We start from the raw sequence: 21,448 nt of genomic DNA on the forward strand, positions 1-21,448 counted from the left end.
TAATTAATGCTCACTATATAGTTAGCATGCCAGTTTTTGATATCAAATTTATGACAGTGTATAGTTCAGATTTTTGGCACCATTTATATTTTAAACAACTAGTGTTTAACTGTTATACTTAACAGTGCCCATTTTATTGCACTTGAAGCATGATTTCACTATATTGCTATCATTATAGGGTTTATAGTAGTTTCTTTGCTGTTGTGTATGACTCAGGAATACAACCCACAATTAAAAACCTAATGGAAAAATGTGACCCTGTTGATGATATGTTTTTTCTGGAATGCACCATGGTGAAAAGGGGTGGCTGCTTATAAATACAATAAGTTTGTGTATCACATTCATTTAATTATAGAATGAGAAATGAGAATGTTCAAGATCGAGATATACATCTGAATAATTCTGAATACTACAGTGTTGTGTAGTTGCCTTCAATTCTGCTTTTACAACAAGGCGGACCAAAAACTAAACACATGCAAAAATGTTTTAAAATGAATTAATGCGTACCTGCCGTTTTTTACCAAATGTTCCTAAGATGTATGAAAAATCAACTATATGTCCTGAGCGGAGGGTTCTTCACACTGTAATATTTATGAAGTTTCCATGGTAGTGTTTTCTGACATTCTTTGGTCTCTTTTTAAGAAAATAATGTATTTCAGGGACGTCCCTGGTGGCTCAGTGGGTTAAGAATCCGCCTGCCAGTGCAGGGGACACGGGTTCAAGCCCTCGTCTGGGAAGATCCCACATGCCTTGGAGCAACTAAGCCCGTGCACCACAACTACTGAGCCTGCGCTCTAGAGCCTGCGAGCCACAACTACTGAGCCTGCGAGCCACAACTACCGAAGCCCACATGCCTAGAGCCCGTGATCCGCAACAAGAGAAGCCACTGCAATGGGAAGCCCGCACACCACAACGAAGAGTAGCCCCCGCTCGCCGCAACTAGAGAAAGCCCGCACGCAGCAACGAAGACCCAACGCAGCCAAAATTAAATAAATAAACAGATAAATAAATAAATTTATATTAAAAAAAAGAAGATAATACATTTCAAAAAACCTAAAATAATATTACAAAAGGCAAATGTTAAGAGCTCATCAGTAAACATTTATATAATAGGAAGTTAAAAGTTTTGAACCAGTATTAATTTATATATATTCATTTGCATACGGATTGCTTTATACTTCACACACTATAAGGCTTTCTCTCTATCAAAGTGAATCAGTTATTGGCAGTTGATTGGGAAATTCTTGGTTGTAGTTATCAAACAGTCCTGCTGAAATAAGATTTGAAGGGGCCACAGCAGAGCAGTGCGTCTCAAAATTTGGGGCACAGAACAAAAGATCGTGTGGCCCACCTGCCTGTTCTTTCTTTCTAATGAAAACTTGAACATGAATAATGAAAGTTTTTGGATTATGTGTTACTTGCCTTAAAGCAACAGGTACTACTGGTGGGCACTGGATCTTATCTTAGAAGCACTGATATTGATAGACTTTAGTATTATGTACTGAAATGTATCTTTCTGACTCAACAATCTGTCTCACAAATTGTCAGATTCTTGGCTTTTATTACAACCAGAAAATCCTAATTCTTAAAGGTAAATATTCTGTAGTGAAGTTATAATTAATTCATAGGGACCATTTAGTTTTCAAATGGTTACGTCTATGTTTCCCAACCCAAATTACTGTGTGGGTAGGTAACTGTATTCTTAACTGTATTCTCAGTCCTGCTTCGTGGGAAACGGTAGTTTGACTTACAAGTTTTCCCTCTTTTCTCACCCATTTTCAACACTTCCTATTCTCTTTCCCACTTTATATTTCCTCTTAGAACATATCACTAGTCTAATTTCATACATATTTTACTTATTCATCTGATTTGTTGCCCGACTTCTCAATTAAATTGTATGCTTCATAATGGCAGTATTTTTGACTGTTTTGTCTACTGCTGTATCTCCTGTGCCTAGAGGAGTTCCTGGGAAATAATGTGTTCAATAAAGACTGACTAAATAAATGAATGTTCAGGGTGCCTCTATGCTTCCTAAGTCCTTTCTCCATATCCATTACTCCTGAAAAACTTCTCACTAGTGCTGACCCAACTCAAAATGCCCTAAATGAATGCTTTCCCAATATGATAAAGAAATATTAATACATATCTCAAATTAAAAGCTAATCTCATGCTTAACAGTGAAACATTAATTTACATTGCTGTAAGGATTTAGATAAAGATGCCAACGATCACTTCTGCTAATTAATATTGCTCTGGAGGTACTAGCCAATGAAATTAGACATGAGAAAGAAATAACACGTATACATATCGGAAAAGAAAGGACAAATCATTTATTATGTGCAGGTAACATGATTTTAAACTTATAAAACCCCATACAACAGTATAAAATAAAGGGAATTCAATAAAACTATTGGCTATTAAATGGATATAAAAATCAATCTTTTCTATATGTTAACTGAAATGACTTGGAAAACAGATGAAAAGATCCCACTTACTATATATCAGCTAAAAATTTAAAACATCTGATACAGGTTTAATACAAATAATATGAAAAAATCTTTAAAACTACTGAAAGAAATAAAAGATTTATGTAAGTGGACAGACATATAGTATTCTTATATAAGAAGGACCAAGGTGATAAAGATGTAAATTCTCCCTAATTTAATGTACATAATCACAGTATTCCTAGTAAAAATGTCAAGATTAATGTTTTTTGGAAATTTGACAAGATCATACTAAATTCATATAATTATGAATATGAAAAATACATGAGAACAAAAGGATTAAAAAAAAATGATGAGAAGGGACTACCTCTATCAGATATTGTGATATAAAGCTATAGTCATTAAAAGAGGCTGATAATAGTGCTTGAATAGACAGAACAATATCATGAAATAAAGAGTTCAGAAACAGAAACAAATACATATGGAAACCTAGTATAAGATAAAGGTGGAGAAAAGCAGACATTCAAGAAATGATGGTGTGGGGCAACAGGCTAGACATCTGTCTAGAAATCAGAACAAAAGTGAATTCTTACTACATTTCTTACACTTAAATATTAGATGAATTAAAAATGTAAATGTTAAAAACAAATCTTAAAAGAAAACATGGAGTGTGGTAAGAAATAAAGCTCACAAACCACAAAGGAAACAATTAGTAAAAATGGCTGCATAAAATTTTTAAAAAGTTTTTTTATTCAGGTATAGTTGATTTACAATATTATATGTTTCATGTGTACAACATAGTGATTCTCACAATTTTTAACGGTTATATTCCATTTATAATTATTATAAATTTTTGGCTATATTCCCTGTGCTGTACAATATAGCCTTGTAGCTTATTTATTTTATACATGATAATTTGTACTTATCACCTACCCCTCTCTTGTCCCTTCTCCACTCCCTCTCCTCACTGATAACCACTAGCTTGTTCTCTATATCTGTGAGTCTGTTTCTTTTTTGTTATATTTACTAGTTTATTTTATTTTTTAGATTCCACGTATAAGTGATACCATACAATATTTGTCTTTCTCTGTCTAATTTTACTTAGCATAATAACCTCCAAGTCCATCCATGTTGTTGCAAATGGCAATATTTCATTCTTTTTTATGACTGAGTAGTATTCCATGTATATGTATATGCATGTGTGTGTGTGTGTGTGTGTGTGTGTGTATACACACACATATATACCACATCTTCTTTATCCATTCATTTGGTAATGGACACTTAAGTTGCATCCAAATCTTGGCTATTGTACATAATGCTGCTATGAACATTGGGGTGCATAGATGTTTTTGAATTGATGTTTTCATTCTCTTCAGATATATAGCCAGGAGTAGAATTGCTGGGTCATATGGTAGTTCTAATTTTTGTTTTTTGAGGAAATTCCATACTGTTTTCCACAGTGGCTGCACCAACCTGCATTTTTATCAGCAGTGCACAAGGGCTCCCTTTTCTCCACATCCTCCCCAACATTTGTTGTTTATGGTCTTTTTGATCATAGCCATTCTAACAGGCATGAGGTGATATCTCATTGTGGTTTCGATTTGCATTTCTCAGATGATTAATGATGCTGAGCATCTTTTCATGTGCCTTTTGGCCATTTGTATATCTCCTTTTTTTAAAAAAAATTTATTTATTTAATTATTTTTGGCTGTGTTGGGTCTTCGTTTCTGCGCGAGGGCTCTCTCCAGTTGCGGCGAGCGGGGGCCAATCTTCATCAAGGTGCGCGGGCCTCTCACCATCACGGCCTCCCTTGTTGCGGAGCACAGGCTCCAGACGCGCAGGCTCAGCAGCTGTGGCTCACAGACCCAGTTGCTGCGCGGCATGTGGGATCCTCCCAGACCAGGGCTCGAACCCGTGCCCCCTGCATTGGCAGGCAGACTCTCAACCACTGCGCCACCAGGGAAGCCCCAGTATATCTCCTTTGAAGAAATGTCTATTCAGATCTTTTGCCCATTTTTTAATGGGGTTGTTTGTTTTTCTGACATTGAGTTGTATGAGCTGTTTATATATTTTAGATATTAACCCCTTATAGGTTATGTCATTTGCATATATTTTCTCCCAGTCCGTAGGTTGTCTTTTTGTTTTGTCAGTGGCTTCCCTGGCTGTGCATAAGCTTTTAAGTTTAATTAGGTCCCACTTGTTTATTCTTGTTTTGGTTTCCTTTGCCTTAGGAGACAGATCAAAAAAAATATTGCTACAATTTATGTCAGAGTGTCCCACCTGGACTTCCTTGGTGGTCCAGTAGTTAAGACTCCACACTTCCTACAGGGGGGGCATAGATTCGATCCCTGGTCGGGGAACTAAGATCCCACATGCTGTATGGTGCGGCCAAAAAAAGAAAAGCATCCCACCTATGTTTTCTTCTAGGAGTTTTATGGTTTCCAGTCTTGCACTTAGGTCTTTAATCCATTTTGAGTTTATTTTTATTATTTTTTTAAAGATTTATTTGTTATTTATTTATTTATTTGGCTGTGTTGGGTCTTATTTGCGGCACATGAGATCTTCATCGAGGCATGCAGGATCTTTTGTTGCAGCATACAGGCTTCTCTCTAGGTGTGGCATGCGGGTTTTCTCTTCTCTAGTTGTGGTGCGCAGGCTCCAGAGCACGTGGGCTCTGTAGTTTGTGGCATGCAGTTTCTCTAGTTGAGTTGCGTGGGCTCAGTAGTTGTGGTGCCTGGGCTTAGTTGCCCCGCAGCATGTGGGATCTTAGTTCCCTAACCAGGGATTGAACCCATGTCCTCTGCATTGGAAGGCAGATTCTTTACCACTGGACCACCAGGGAAGTCCCTTGAGTTTATTCATTTATTTATTTTAAAAATTTAATTTATTTTTTTATACAGCAGTTTCTTATTACTTATCTGTTTTACACATATTAGTGTACCCTTGAGTTTATTCTTGTATATGATGTTAGAATATGTTCTAATTTCATTCTTTTACATGTAGCAGTCCAATTTTCCCAGCACTACTTATTGAAGAGGCTGTCTTTTCTCCATGGTATATTCTTGCCTCCTTTGTCTTAGATTAGTTGACCATAAGTGCATGGTTTTATTTCTGGGCTCTCTATTCTGTTCCAGTGATCTATGTGGCTGTTTTTGTGCCAGTACTATACTGTTTTGATTAATGTAGCTTTGCAGTATAGTCTGAAGTCAGGGAGTGTGATACCACCAGCTCTTTTCTTTCTCAAGATTGTTTTGGGTATTTGGGGTCTTTTGTGCCTCCATACAAATTTTAAAATTATTTGTTCTAGTTCTCTGAAAAGTGTCCTTGGTATTTTGCTAGGGATTGCATTGAATCTGTAGATTGTCTTTGGTAGGATGGTCATTTTGACAATATTAATTCTTCCAATCCATGAACACAGTATATCTTTCCATCTGTTTGTGTCGTCTTCAGTATATTTAATTGGTGTCTTATAGTTTTCCAAGTACAGGTCTTCTACCTCCTTAGGTAGGTTTATTCCTAGGTATTTTATTCTTTTTAATGTGATGGTAAATGGGACTGTTTCCTTAATTTCTCTTACTGATAGCTTGTTGTTAGTGTATAGAAATGCAACAGATTTCTGTATATTAATTTTGTATCCTTCAACTTTATTGATCAATGAGTTCCAGGAGTTTTTTGGTGGTGTCTTTAGGATTTTCTATGTATAGTCATGTCATCTGCAAACAGTGACAGTTTTATTGCTTCCTTTCCAATTTGGATTCCTTTTATTTCTTTTTCTTGTCCGATTGCTGTGGTTAGGACTTCCAACACTATGTTGAATAAAAGTGGTGAGAGTGGGCATCCTTGTCTGGTTCCTGATCTTAGGGGAAATGCTTTCAGCTTTTCATCACTGACTATGATGTTAGCTGTGGACTATATATATATATATATATATATATATATATATATATATATATATATATATATATATATAGCATTTATTATGTCATATATAGCATTTATTATGTTGGGTCTCTATACTCACTCTCTGGAGGGTTTTTGTGTGTGTGTGTGTGTGATCATAAATGGATGTTAGCTTTTGTCAAAAGCTTTTTCTGCATCTACTGAGATGGTCATATGGTATTTATTCAATTTGTTAATGTGGTGTATCACATTGATTGATTGATTTGCAGATATTGAATCATCCTTGCATCCCTGGGATAAATTCTGCTTGATAATGGTGTATGATCCTTTTAATGTATTGTTGGATTTGGTTTGCTAATATTTTGTTGAGCATTTTTGCATCTATGTTCATCAGTGATATTGGCCTATAATTTTTTTTTTTGGTGATATCTTTGGTTTTGGTATCAGGGTGATGCTGGCCTTGTAAAATGAGTTCAGAAACATTCTTTCCTCTGCAATTTCTTGGAATAGTTTGAGAAAGATAGGTGTTAACTCTTCTCTAATGTTTGGTAGAATTCATCTGTGAAGCCATCTGGTCCTGGACTTTAGTTTGTTGAAAGTTTTAAAAAATTATTATTATTACTGATTCAATTTCATTACTAATGAAATTGTAATTGATCTGTTCATATTTTCTATTTCTTCTGGTTCAGTCTTGGGAAACTGTACATTTCTAGGAATTTGTCCATTTCTTCTAGGTTGTACATTTTATTGTGATATAGTTGGTCATAGTAATCTTTTATGATCCTTTGTTTTTCTGTGGTGTTGGTTGTAACTTCTTTTTCATTTCTGATTTTATTGATTCGGGCCCTCTTTTTTTTTTTTTTTTTTGATGAGTCTGGCTAAAGTTTTATCAATTTTGTGTATCTTTTCAGAGAACCAGCTCTTAGTTTCATTGATCTTTTCTATTGTTTTTTTAGTCTCTATTTATTTCTGCTCTGATCTTAATGATTTCTTTCCTTCTACTAACTTTGGGTCTGGTTTGTTCTTCTTTCTCTAGTTCCTTTAGATGTAAGGTTAGGTTGTTTATATGAGATTTTCTTGTTTCCTGAGGTAAGCTTGTACTGCTATAAGCTTCCCTCTTAGAACTGCTTTTGCTGCATCCCATGGATTTTGGATCCTTGTGTTCTTGCTTTCATTTGTCTCCAGGTATTTTTTTCATATCTGATTTGATTTCTTCAGTGATCCATTGGTTGTTTAGTAGCATATTATTTAGCCTCCATGTGTTTGTTTTTTTGCCATCTTTTATTTTTCCTTGCAGTTGATTTCTAGTCTCATAGCATTGCAGTCAGAAAAGATGCTTGATATATTTCAATATTCTTAAATTTACTGAGACTTGTTTTGTAGCCTAGTATGTAATCTGTCCTGAAGAATGTCCCATGTGCATGTGAAAAGAATGTGTATTCTGCTTTAAATTTAAATTTAAAGCCAGAATTTCCTTATTGATTTTCTTTCTGGATGATCTGTCCATCAATGTAAGTGGAGTGTTAAAGTCCCCTATTATTATTTTGTTGCTGTCAATTTCTCCCTTTATTTCTGTTATGTATTTAAGTGTTCCTATTTTGGATGCATATATAAAAATTTAAAACTTCTCTATAACAAAAAAAATTATAAAGTTAAAAGGCACTTCAGAAACTGAGAAAACTACTTTCAACACATATGACAAAGAGCTAATTCCTTAACTTACAAAGAACTCTTATGATACTCCATAAGTAAAATGGGCAAAGGGTATGAACACATTACAGAACAAGCACATTACAGTAACATAGACAACCAAAAATATATATAAAATGTTTTTCAAACTTGCTCTTAATTAATGAAATGCCAATTAAAAGAATTAGATTCCAGTTTCACTCATCAGAATGGCAAAAATTAAAAAATTGGATGAAACATTTTTTTAAAGTTTTTTTTAATTTTTAAAAACATTTTATTATAGAAAACAATAAAAACAATAAAATATAAACAAAAATAGCAGTATAATGAACTCTTCTGTATCCATCATCCAGGTTCAACTCATAGTTAATCTTTTTTTTTTCTGAGATATACATTTTAAAGTAATAACTAGAATTATGACTTATAACATTATACCAGAACATATAAGATTTTTAGAAATTTCATGTAATGTCTGAAACATTTATATTAACATATTTCCATACAAATAACCCAATGAAAGTTTAGTATTAGTTGTTTTGTTTGTTTGGTTTTTTTTATACTGCAGGTTCTTGTTAGTCATCAATTTTATACACATCAGTGTATACATGTCAATCCCAATCGCCCAATTCAGCACACCACCATCCCCACCCCACCGCAGTTTTCCCCCCTTGGTGTCCATATGTCTGTTCTCTACATCTGTGTCTCAACTTCTGCCCTGCAAACTGGCTCATCTGTACCATTTTTCTAGGTTCCACATACATGCGTTAATATACAATATTTGTTTTTCTCTTTCTGACTTACTTCACTCTGTATGACAGTCTCTAGATCTATCCAGGTCTCAGCAAATGACTCAATTTCGTTCCTTTTTATGGCTGAGTAATATTGCATTGTATATATGTACCACAACTTCTTTAACCATTCATCTGTCAATGGGTATTTAGGTTGCTTCCATGACCTGGCTATTGTAAATAGTGCTGCAATGAACATTGGGGTGCATGTGTCTTTTTGAATTATGGTTTTCTCTGGGTATACGCCCAGTAGTGGGATTGCTGGATCATATGGTAAATCTATTTTTAGTTTTTATTTATTTATTTATTTATTTATGGCTGTGTTAGGTCTTCGTTTCTGTGTGAGGGCCTTCTCTAGTTGCGGCAAGTGGGGGCCACTCTTCATCATGGTGCGCGGGCCTCTCACTATCGCGGCCTCTCTTGTTGCGGAGCACAGGCTCCAGACGCACAGGCTCAGTAATTGTGGCTCACGGGCCTAGTTGCTCCGCGGCATGTGGGATCTTCCCAGACCAGGGCTCGAACCCGTGTCCCCTGCATTGGCAGGCAGATTCTCAACCACTGCGCCACCAGGGAAGCCCCTATTTTTAGTTTTTTAAGGAACCTCCATACTGTTCTCCATAGTGGCTGTATCAATTTACATTCCCACCAACAGTGCAAGAGGGTTCCCTTTTCTCCACACCCTCTCCAGCATTTGTTGTTTGTAGATTTTCTGATGATGTCCATTCTAACTGGTGTGAGGTGATACCTCATTGTACTTTTGATTTGCATTTCTCTAATAATTAGTGATGTTGAGCATCTTTTCATGTGCTTCTTGGCCATCTGTATGTCTTCTTTGGAGAAATGTCTATTTAGGTCTTCTGCCCATTTTTGGATTGGGGTGTTTGTTTCTTTAATATTGAGCTGAATGAGCTGTTTATATATTTTGGAGATTAATCCTTTGTCCGTTGATTCGTTTGCAAGTATTTTCTCCCGTTCTGAGGGTTGTCTTTTCATCTTGTTTACGGTTTCCTTTGCTGTGCAAAAGCTTTGAAGTTTCATTAGGTCCCATTTGTTTATTTTTGTTTTTATTTCCATTACTATAGGAGGTGGATCAAAAATGATCTTGCTGTGATTGATGTCAAAGAATGTTCTACCTATGTTTTCCTCTAAGACTTTTATAGTGTCCGGTCTTACATTTAGGTCTCGAATACATTTTGAGTTTATTTTTGTGTATGGTGTTAGGGAGTGTTCTAATTTCATTCTTTTACATGTAGCTGTCTAGTTTTCCCAGCACCACTTATTTAAGAGACTGTCTTTTCTCCATTGTATATCTTTGCCTCCTTTGTCATAGATTAGTTGACCATAGGTGCGTGGGTTCATCTCTGGGCTTTCTATCCTGTTCCACTGATCTATGTTTCTGTTTTTTTGCCAGTATCATATTGTCTTGATTACTGTAGCTTTGTAGTACAGTCTGAAGTCAGGGAGTCTGATTCCTCCAGCTCCGTTTTTTTCCCTCAAGACTGCTTTGGCTATTCGGGGTCTTTTGTGTCTCCATACAAATTTTAAGATGATTTGTTTTAGTTCCATAAAAAATGCCATTGGTAATTTGATAGGGATTGCATTGAATCTGTAGATTGCTTTCGGTAGTATAGTCATTTTCACAATGCTGATTCTTCCAATCCAAGAACATGGTATATCTCTCCACCTGTTGGTATCATCTTTAATTTCGTTCATCAGTGTCTTATAGTTTTCTGCATACAGGTCTTTTGTCTCCCTAGGTAGGTTTATTCCTAGATATTTTATTCTTTTTGTTGCAATGGTAAATGGGAGTGTTTCCATAATTTCTCTTTCAGATTTTTCATCATTGGTGTATAGGAATGCAAGAGATTTCTGTGCATTAATTTTGTATCCTGCAACTTTACCAAATTAATTGATTAGCTCTAGTAGTTTTCTGGTGGCATCTTTAGGATTCTCTATGTATAGTATCATGTCATCTGCAAACAGTGACAGTTTTACTTCTTCTTTTCCAATTTGTATTCCTTTTATTTCTTTTTCTTCTCTGATTGCCATGGCTAGAACTTCCAAAACTATGTTGAATAATAGTGGTGAGAGTGGACATCCTTGTCTCGTTCCTGATCTTAGAGGAAATGCTTCCAGTTTTTCACCATTGAGAATGATGTTTGCTGTGGGTTTGTCATATATGGCCTTTGTTATGTTGAGGAAAGTTCCCTCTATGCCCACTTTCTGGAGAGTTTTTATCATAAATGGGTGTTGAATTTTGTCAAAAGCTTTTTCTGCATCTATTGAGATGATCATATGGTTTTTATTCTTCAATTTGTTAATATGGTGTATCACATTGATTGATTTGCGTATATTGAAGAATCCTTGCATCCCTGGGATAAATCCCACTTGATCGTGGTGTATGATCCTTTTAATGTGTTGTTGGATTCTGTTTGCCAGTATTTTGTTGAGGATTTTTGCATCTATATTCATCAGTGATATTGGTCTGTAATTTTCTTTTTTTGTAGTATCTTTGTCTGGTTTTGGTACCAGGGTGATGGTGGCCTCATAGAATGAGTTTGGGAGTGTTCCTTCCTCTGCAATTTTTTGGAAGAGTTTGAGAAGGATGGGTGTTAGCTCTTCTCTAAATGTTTGATAGAATTCACCTGTGAAGCCATCTGGTGCTGGACTTCTGTTTTTTGGAAGATTTTTAATCACAGTTTCAATTTCAGTGCTTGTGATTGGTCTGTTTACATTTTCTATTTCTTCCTGGTTCAGTCTCAGAAGGTTATACCTTTCTAAGAATTTGTCCATTTCTTCCAGGTTGTCCATTTTATTGGCATAGAGTTGCTTGTAGTAGTCTCTGAGGATGTTTTGTATTTCTGCGGTGTCTATTGTAACTTCACCTTTTTCATCTCTAATTTTATTGATTTGAGTCCTCTCCCACTTTTTCTTGATGAGTCTGGCTAATGGCTTATCAATTTTGTTTATCTTCTCAAAGAACCAGTTTTTAGTTTTATTGATCTTTGCTATTGTTTTCTTTGTTTCTATTTCATTTATTTCCGCTCTGATCTTTATGATTTCTTTCCTTCTGCTAACTTTGGGTTTTGTTTGTTCTTCTTTCTCTAGTTCTTTTAGGTGTAAGGTTAGATTGTTTACTTGAGATTTTTCTTGTTTCTTTAGGTAGGCTTGTATAGCTATAAACTTCCCTCTTAGAACTGCTTTTGCTGCATCCCATAGGTTTTGGATCGTCGTGTGTTCATTGTCATTTGTCTCTAGGTATTTTTTGGTTTCCTCTTTGATTTCTTCAGTGATCTCTTGGTTATTTAGTAACATATTGTTTAGCCTCCATGTGTTTGTGTTTTTTACTTTTTTTTCCCTGTAATTGATTTCTAATCTCATAGCGTTGTGGTCAGAAAAGATGCTTGATATGATTTCGATTTTCTTAAATTTACTGAGGCTTGATTTGTGACCCAAGATGTGATCTATCCTGGAGAATGTTCTGTGTGCACTTGAGAAGAAAGTGTAATCTGCTGTTTTTGGATGGAATGTCCTATAAATATCAATTAAATCTATCTGGTCTATTGTGTCATTTAAAGCTTCTGTTTCCTTATTTATTTTCATTTTGGATGATCTGTCCATTGGTGTAAGTGAGGTGTTAAAGTCCCCCACTATGATTGTGTTACTGTCGATTTCCTCTTTTATAGCTGTTAGCAGTTGCCTTATGTATTGAGGTGCTCCTATGTTGGGTGCATATATATTTATAATTGTTATATCTTCTTCTTGGATGATCCCTTGATCATTATGTAGTGTCCTTCCTTGTCTCTTGTAACATTCTTTATTTTAAAGTCTATTTTATCTGATATGAGTATAGCTACTCCAGCTTTCTTTTGATTTCCATTTGCATGGAATATCTTTTTCCATCCTCTCACTTTCAGTGTGTATGTGTCCCTAGGTCTGAAGTGGGTCTCTTGTAGACAGCATATATATGGGTCTTGTCTTTGTATCCATTCAGCAAGCCTGTGTCTTTTGGTTGGAGCGTTTAATCCATTCATGTTTAAGGCAATTATTGATATATATGTTCCTATGACCATTTCCTTAATTGTTTTGGGTTTGTTTTCGTAGGTCCTTTTCTTCTCTTGTGTTTCCCACTTAGAGAAGTTCCTTTAGCATTTGTTGTAGAGCTGGTTTGGTGGTGCTGAATTCTCTTAGCTTTTGCTTGTCTGCAAAGCTTTTGATTTCTCCATCAAATCTGAATGAGATCCTTGCCGGGTAGAGTAATCTTGGTTGTAGGTTCTTCTCTTTCATCACTTTAAGTATATCATGCCACTCCCTTCTGGCTTGTAGAGTTTCTGCTGAGAAATCAGCTGTTAACCATATGGGAGTTCCCTTGTATGTTACTTGTCATTTTTCCCTTGCTGCTTTCAATAATTTTCTTTGTCTTTAATTTTTGCCAATTTGATTACTATGTGTCTCGGCGTGTTTCTCCTTGGGTTTATCCTGTATGGGACCTGCTGTGCTTCCTGGACTTGGGTGGCTATTTCCTTTCCCATGTTAGGGAAGTTTTTGATTATAATCTCTTCAAATATTTTCTCTGGTCCTTTGGCTCTCTCTTCTCCTTCTGGGACCCCTATAATGCGAATGTTGTTGCGTTTAATGTTGTCCCAGAGGTCTCTTAGGCTGTCCTCATTCCTTTTCATTCTTTTTTCTTTAGTCTGTTCTGCAGCAGTGAATTCCACCATTCTGTCTTCCAGGTCACTTATCCGTTCTTCTGCCTCAGTTATTCTGCTATTGATTCCTTCTAGTGTAGTTTTCATTTCAGTTATTGTATTGTTCATCTCTGTTTGTTCTTTAATTCTTCTAGGTCTTTGTTAAACATTTCTTGCATCTTCTCGACCTTTGCCTCCATTCTTATTCCAAGGTCTTGGATCATCTTCACTATCATTATTCTGAATTCTTTTTCTGGAAGGTTGCCTGTCGCCACTTCATTTAGTTGTTTTTCTGGGGTTTTATCTTGTTCATCTGGTATGTAGCCCTCTGCCTTTTCATCTTGTCTGTCTTTCTGTCGAAACATTGTTATTGTACCTATGATTAATAGTAATGCTGATACTGCATAGTTGTTTAAAAAATAAAAGACTGAAATATATCTCTGTATGTGTGGATATGCAAAGATCTCCAAGTCATGTTCCTAATCATTGTCTACATGTTGCTCATCACCTGCCATAAAGAAAGGGGTTAAAATCCTAGTTTTTATTTATTTATTTATTTATTTATTTATTTTTGGCTGTGTTGGGTCTTCGTTTCTGTGCGAGGGCTTTCTCTAGTTGCGGCAGGTGGGGGCCGCTCTTCATCGCGGTGCACGGGCCTCTCACTGTCGCGGCCTCTCTTGTTGCAGAGCACAGGCTCCAGACGCGCAGGCTCAGTAGTTGTGGCACGCGGGCTTAGTTGCTCTGCGGCATGTGGGATATTCCCAGATCAGGGCTCGAACCCGTGTCCCCTGCATTGGCAGGCAGATTCTCAACCACTGTGCCACCAGGGAAGCCCTAAAATTGTAGTTTTAAGATTTAAGACTTATATTTGATACTGTGTTAGGCTGAATACTGCCCCCTGCCCCGAAGGATGTCCACATCTTAATCCCTAGAAACTGTGAATCCCCAGGACCTGTGAACAGAATGTGATAACTGCATAGAGCAAAAGGAACTTTGCAGATGACCACTTGAAGGATATTGATTGAGGTGGGGAGATTATCCTTAATTATCCTGGTTTATCCATGTGGGCCTGATACAATTACAAAAACCTTTATAAGAGGTACACAGGGGGAGTCAGTCAGAAGATAGAAATGTGATGAGGGAGGAAGAGTCAGAGACAGATGTTTTCCTGCTGGCTTTGAGGATGGAGGAAGGGGGTCACAGGCCAAATACTGGCTTTTCTAGAAGCTGTTAAGAGGCAAGGGAATGGATTCTCCCCTGGAGTCCCTGGAAGGGACCAACCCTGCTGATATCTTAATTTTTAGCCTTATGAGACTCACTTCAGACTTCTGACCTCCAGAACTATAAGAGAATAAATCTGTGTTGTTTTAAGCCAGAGTTTGTGGTGTTTGTTAGAGCAGCAACAGGAGACTAATAGAAGTTATCTTGAAAAACATCATAAATCAAAATGAGACTAAAAGCAGGCTATTAAAATGTAAATGAAACATACTATTTTAAACTTCAAGAAGTCAATGAAGAGGATGACTTCACGTGCTTTGGGGAAATAACTTAACGCTCTCAACACCGTCTTGCTATACCTTGTCTGGACTACACCTAGGAAAAAGATCACCAACTGCGGGGAGCTGGTGGGATTGTTTTGTAAAAACTAGCTGGATAAGAACGTGAATTTCTTTAAAAAAAAAATAGCCCTTTAAAAAAAAAAAAAAAAAAAACTAGCTGGAGAAACGAGCAAACTCTCTCATCAAGCACTCAGGATGGGGATTTTAAAAAGCAAGAAGGCTGGCCCTTGCGCAGGGGCATCGGTGGAGGCATGCCCGGAGGCTGAGAGGGCTGGGTGGGGAGGAGAAATGTGGGGGGATGGGTGACAAAAGGTGACAGGTAGCAGCACGATCAGGAAATTAATTACACAGAGCAAACAAGATAATTGAGGAAATAAATAAATGTATTTAGAATCATAGAAGACAAGTTTATTTCTGCCTGAAAGGTTTTACTTACATAGAAAGGGGGACGTCTAGAAATAACTCTGAGGTGTTCGATTAGAATAGGGAATATTGGGCCAATATATATATATATATATATATATATATATCTATACACACACACACACATATTTTATATATATTTTATATATATATATACACGAGGATAGCTAGTTACCAATCTATGTGCATATATGCGTGTGCATGCGTGTGTGTGTGTGTGTGTGTGTGTGTGTGTGTGTGTGTGGGTAAGTTTCCTAACTCTGCTGAAGGCCTAGAAGCAATGACACCCCGGTAACCATGAGCACACTGAGTATCATTCTCCACTAAATACCATCCTCTGCTAAAGGGAATCAGGGTTCCTCAGAGAAATGGATGATTCCAGGCTTGGGGCAGGCAAAGTACAAGGTAAGGCTGGTATGTGAAAAAGGACACAGAAGCCAACTTGAAGTTTTCACTGATCAAATCTAGGACAATTTGAGCATCAAAATAAATAAGGATGAAATAAGATGACAACCTATTAAATAAGATAGGAATCCATGAGTCCATACTAATACAAATGAATAAATAAATAGAGAAAGGAAGAGAAAGCTCTTCCGTATGGTAGAATGACAGCTAATAAATGTACAAGGAATGGCTGAAGGGGACGATGACAGTTTGATGGCTATCAGAGAGGTAGTGGAAACAGGCAGGACTTGTCAGTGGATGCTAAAGGCCAGTGAACGTAAGTCTGATAAGGAACAGGATCTGGCATGATACTCATCAAATACAAAGGGAAAGAGGGTGGCTTTGTGGAGAAACCTGGCAGACATCTTGACCATCACCAGGTCAGCAAGGCCTGCACCACCAGTGGGACAGGTGGACCTCATGTGCCTCCCGGAAACTGAGAAGAGCACAGGGTCATTCCTGTGGTCTCCCTGCCAGGATCAGGCCTGAGTCAGGTCAGGGGGAGACACCGACCAGACCCAGGTTGAGGGTCTTCCTGCAGAACAAAAGGCTTGAACTCTTTGACTTAAAGTTCAGCAGAATGTTAAATGACCAGAAAAGCTCTTCCCTTAGCTTATAAGAATAGTTATAAAAATAGGCAAGATGATCACATACCTCAAGGCTTTCAAGAACACGATTTCTAACATTGTGTCCACTTTTAAGATGACGTGTCCCAATTTTTGGCTTCAGAAATGTGGTTGCTCTAATATTGAAGAAAGGAAGCTTAAGAATGAACACTAGGGGACGTCCCTGGTGGTGCAGTGGTTAAGAATCTGCCTGCCAATGCAGGGGACACGGGTTCGATCCCTGGTCTGGGAAGATCCCACGTACCATGGAGCAGCTAAGCCCGTGCGCCATAACTACTGAGCCCGTGCTCTAGAGCCCATGAGCCACAACTACTGAAGCCCATGTGCCATAAGTACTGAAGCCTGTGTGCCTAGAGCCCGTGCTCCGCAACAAGAGAAGCCACTGCAATGAGAAGCCCACGCACCGCAACGAAGAGTAGTCCCCTGCTCGCCGCAACTAGGGAAAGCCCACGCGCAGCAACGAAGACCCAACGCAGCCGAAAAAAAAAAAAAAAAGAATGAACACTGGAATTAAGAAGAGAGGAAGTATGCTACAGAAGGAAAAAGGCTTGTGTGGCAAGACGTCTGAGTTATAATTCCAGCTCTGCCAGTACTAGCTAGCTGCCTGGCCTCAATGGTTTAATGTACGAAATTTGCTGTTTTCAATGACGTTTAAGGTTTAGTCCGGCACGAAAGTCCATCAATTAAATATACATCAGAAATCTCAGGCTTTATTGGATAACATGGAATTGTGCCATTCAAGGTTTGGATGGTTATAGACAAGTTATGTAGGTTTTGGTTATTTAACAATTTTATATATTTAATTGATTTTTGACAAAGAGCTCAAGTTCATCACCAGACTCAGCTTCCCAAGGCAGAGCCTTCAGGGTTAGAAGCTATGCCTCTCTACTCCCACCAGGTGGCGGCAAATGCAGCTACTGCATGGGCTACAGGAAGAGTCCACGGTCTAGGGTTACATTCACAGACACGTAAACTTTTAGCTCCCCCTCCCGGCCACTGCCACATTTCTTTTTAATTTACAGTGTTGACCTGATTCTTTTTTACTAGAATTTTCACTCTGTCTATTTTAATAAAATTCTACGAAAATATCCCACATTTGATGTTACACATTCGAATGTCCATTTCATTCATTCTTTCAACACACATTTGAGTGCTTACCACGTGCCAGGAGCTGTGTGAGGTGTGGAGGGTATAATGAACACAGAAACGTGTCTGTTTTCGTGAAGCTAATACGTCGGTAATAAAATAATCACAACAGTGACTGTTCTAAGTGTTTTAAAGGAAAGAGCTACAACTCTGTGAGGATATATGGCAAAGAAGCCTGATCTAGACAGTGACCTGGGAGTTTCCCTAGAGCGGTGCATTCTAAGTTGAGATATGCAGGGTCAGCGGGAATTGGCTGGGCAAAGAGGAATGGAGGGTGGGAAGGAAGAACAGCGCAGAGAGAGGAGGCAGTGCCAGGGCTGGCGGGTAGAGGAGGCCCCTGCGGCTGGGCCCCGTGACAAGGGCCAGCGGTTCCAGATGGGGCTCCAGAGGTCAGTGGGGTGAACAGCTGCAGGGTCACTGGAAGGCATGTTTATGGTCTGGATCTTTCATCCAAGAGGAACAGCCAGCTAGCAGTAAGCAAAAGAGAGAGAGGCTGGGGAAGGGATGATCTGCGCTGCCTTCCGAAGAGGTGACTGGCTGCAGGCGGGGGAGAACAGAAGAGGGCAGAGTCAGAGAGCAGCGGATGCAGGAGGCGGGACGAAGGAAGGCGGGAGCTTGGACCAAGGTGCCCGTGACGATGTGAAAGATGCACAGGGGACAATGTCACCAGGGCTTGGTGACCCACTGGATGCTGGGGTGAGGGAAAAGGTCAAGGAGGAATCCTGGTTTCCGGTGGAAGGGGTCCCAGTGGGTGGGGCGGTGGGAGACTGCCAGGTCTCGTGCGTGTTGAGTTGCAGGGGTCTGAGAGGTATCAAGAGGCACTGCCGCCCAGTAGCTGGGCCTATGGGAGCCGGAGGAGCAGAGGGCTGGGCGTGGCTGAGGGTGCAGAAGCCCAGGGAAGACAGTGCTTCGCGAGTGCGAGGGGAGCAGCAGAGTCAGACCTATGTGCTCCTGACAGACTGAACAAGACGTGGCCGGGAACGTCCGATTAGTGGTTTTGGTGCAGAGATGAGAGTGGAGGGCAGACTGGAGCGGGTCGAGGAATGAGAGGCAGAGAATGGATACACTGAATATGGCAATTCTTTACCAAAGTTTGCCTGTCAAGGGGGATGAGAAATTGAGCAATAACTGGAAAATGAAAGGGAACTGAGGTCAAGGGAGATTGTTTCTGTTTCTTTTGTGATGGGAGGTCTTGAACATGTTTAAAAGCCGAGGGAAAGCGCCAGTCAAGATGGAAGAGGTGATGACACAGGTAAGAGAATGGACAGCCGAGAGTGACAGCAAGTGGGAGGGGGTGAGATCCAAAGCACAGGGGGGTTGCAGTTGTGGCAGCTGAAGACGGAGGAGATTCCCCTCAGGTGGCTTTAAGAGCCTCTACGAAGTGACAGCACAAGGGGAGGCTGGAGAGCAGAACATCCTATAGACCCTCTGCAAGTTGCAGCTGCCCTACTGTTATACTTTGGTCCATCAGGGTTTCACTAGATGGAAAAAGAGACAACGGAGGCTGGGGGTTTGCAACTGGCAAGGGGACAGGTGTCTGGGGCCATTAGCTCCCTGAGGGCAGGGAGCTGTCATATCAATCACTGCCTCACTCTGTGCCTGACTGGAGTATCAGCGCCCAGGTACTTACTATCAAAGTGATCAGCGTAGGAATGCTCACTTGTCTTCATTTCAATTTGCCTCTTTTGATGCTTCTCTAAAAAACCAAAAAAGAAAGAATACAGAACAGACAGAGCGTAAATTCCTATGTGACTTCTTTTCTCACTTGGCAGAATTCTTTCATTCTTCCGTAAAGTCAGTTTTGAAGTTCTTGCCATAGTTCTATCCAGAGACACTGTCATATACCTCAGAAAGCTAAAGGGCATCTTTCAATTTTTAGCTTAATCGTAAGGTGCTTGCGTAGCTTCGTCTACTTTGTTTAAAAGTCGCAAAAATGCATACTAAAAATGTTGTATTTTTACCTATGGAAACTATAAAATTCATATCCTTCAAAAAAAAACTTACATGAAATAACACAGAAAAAGAAAACAGCATAAGGCTGTCTATACTCAAGGCAGGGAGACCAATTAGGAGGCTACTGAAATAATCCAGGCCTGGACCAGGGTGCTGACAGTGGGCGTTGGATACGTTCTGAAGGATGTGTTGACAGACTGAATGTGGGGAGGGAGAAAAACAGGAGTCAAGGAGGACACTAATGCCCAGACAACTTGGGAGAATGGCTTCCAGTAACTGGGGTGGGTAAAAGCACGGGAGGAGCAGGTTTGCGGGAATGTTCTGGACTTGCTGTGCTGGAGATGCCTTAGACATCTAAGCAGAGATATGGGCAGGCAGACATGCGTCTTAAGTTCAGAGGAGGGTCAGGACTGGAGATACACATGTGGGGTTCACTCGCGTTTAGATGGGTTTTGAGCCTATGAGACTGGATGAATTCACCTAGGAAGTGAGGGTAGATTAAAAAAAAAAAAGGTCAAGGTCATGTGTGGCAGTGAAAAACTGGCCTGAAAACTTACCCGCTGGCACACGTGTGGCAAGGAAATGTTAAAGCACCACCGGGAAATTGTGGACAGAGGGCTCCAAGGCTGAGTTGAGCGAGTGAGGGACAAAAACACAGAAGACACTGCAAAGGATTCAGATTTCCCAGGGATGGGGATTAGGGAAATGTCTGCGCTAAGGTTAGAAGGAAAAAACAAAGCAAGCAGGCAGATGCAAAATTTAAGGTATCAGATTCAGAGATAAAAGAAAAATGTCTGCGAAAGCCTGCAAGTTGGTGAAGGGGTGAAATCGGCCCCAGCGTGACGGGGCTGGAAGGCGGGGTGATGTGACTGGGGCCGGGCCCCGCCCCCGGGCCATACCCGGGCCAGCTCGGGGCCTCCCCCTGCCCGAATGCCTCCAGCGGCCAGTCCGCGTGCGGGCAGGTCCGCGGATCCCCGGGCCAGCGTGGACTTGTGAGTGTGCTGCGTGGGTGCAGTCACAGTGTCTGAACTGGGACGAAGGACGCCGAGGGCCGCTCTTCACCAGGCCGCGCTTTGCAGGAGGAAGCGGCCTGACGGCCCGCCTACGTTACCAACTCCACAGCCAGGCAGCGAGGCCCGAGCTGGGCAGGGGCCAGGACTGAGGGACCGGGCGACACCGGAAGGCTCGGAAAGATTAGCAGGAGGTTCGGCTGGGGCAGGGCAGAGACCTCCGGCTGCGGGGCGCGGCGGCAGCGGGTCTGTTACCTGCTCCGCGCGGCTGCCGCTGCAGCGCCAACCCCGCGGCCTCCTGGCTCTGACGCGTCGCCCTGGAAACCGGCGCGCGGGGCTTTATGGGACTGGCCGGCCCGGAGGGGAGGAACCAGAGGCCGGGCCGCGAGGCCTGCGCGCACGCGCACCCGGGACCGCGTCTCTGGCCCGGGCTAGGTGTGCAGGGTCGGGTTGTGAGGCCTGTCTCACCTGACTCTTCCGTGAGGGTGAACTCAGCTGGCTGCATAGACTTTCGCAAACAAGCCTCCAGCCGCCCCTCCTCGGCGCCCGTGATCCCGCCTGTGCCCTGGCCGCACCCGGGCCGAGCGAGCTGACCCCGCGCCCGGTCGCTCTCGCCCGCGCACCGGGTGTTTTGAATCTGAGTCCGATGCACATGTCCGGTTCCCAGCCTGGGAGGGCCGTGGACTAAGAGCAGAGCGCTTCTGTTAACCTTTATAAAGATGGATTTCTTGGTGGAAGAAAATCTGATCACAAAGCAATGCATGTTTGGTGTAGAGAA

General features: G+C 40.3%; 1 protein-coding gene across 1 annotated transcript in view; it reads right to left on the reverse strand.

The window, feature by feature from the left end:
• LCA5L (lebercilin LCA5 like) overlaps window positions 1–20,964 on the reverse strand; it is a 42,340-nt gene extending 21,376 nt beyond the window's left edge. The window contains exons 1-2 of the mRNA XM_036850496.1: window positions 20,926–20,964; window positions 19,338–19,403 (exon numbers count right to left, since the gene is read on the reverse strand). The gene's annotated coding sequence lies outside the window, so the exon portion shown is untranslated. The remainder of the gene's footprint in view (window positions 1–19,337; window positions 19,404–20,925) is intronic.
• Window positions 20,965–21,448: the final 484 nt, after the last annotated feature.

This window comes from Balaenoptera musculus, chromosome 4, assembly GCF_009873245.2.
Source record: "Balaenoptera musculus isolate JJ_BM4_2016_0621 chromosome 4, mBalMus1.pri.v3, whole genome shotgun sequence".
NCBI classification, from domain to species: domain Eukaryota; kingdom Metazoa; phylum Chordata; class Mammalia; order Artiodactyla; family Balaenopteridae; genus Balaenoptera; species Balaenoptera musculus.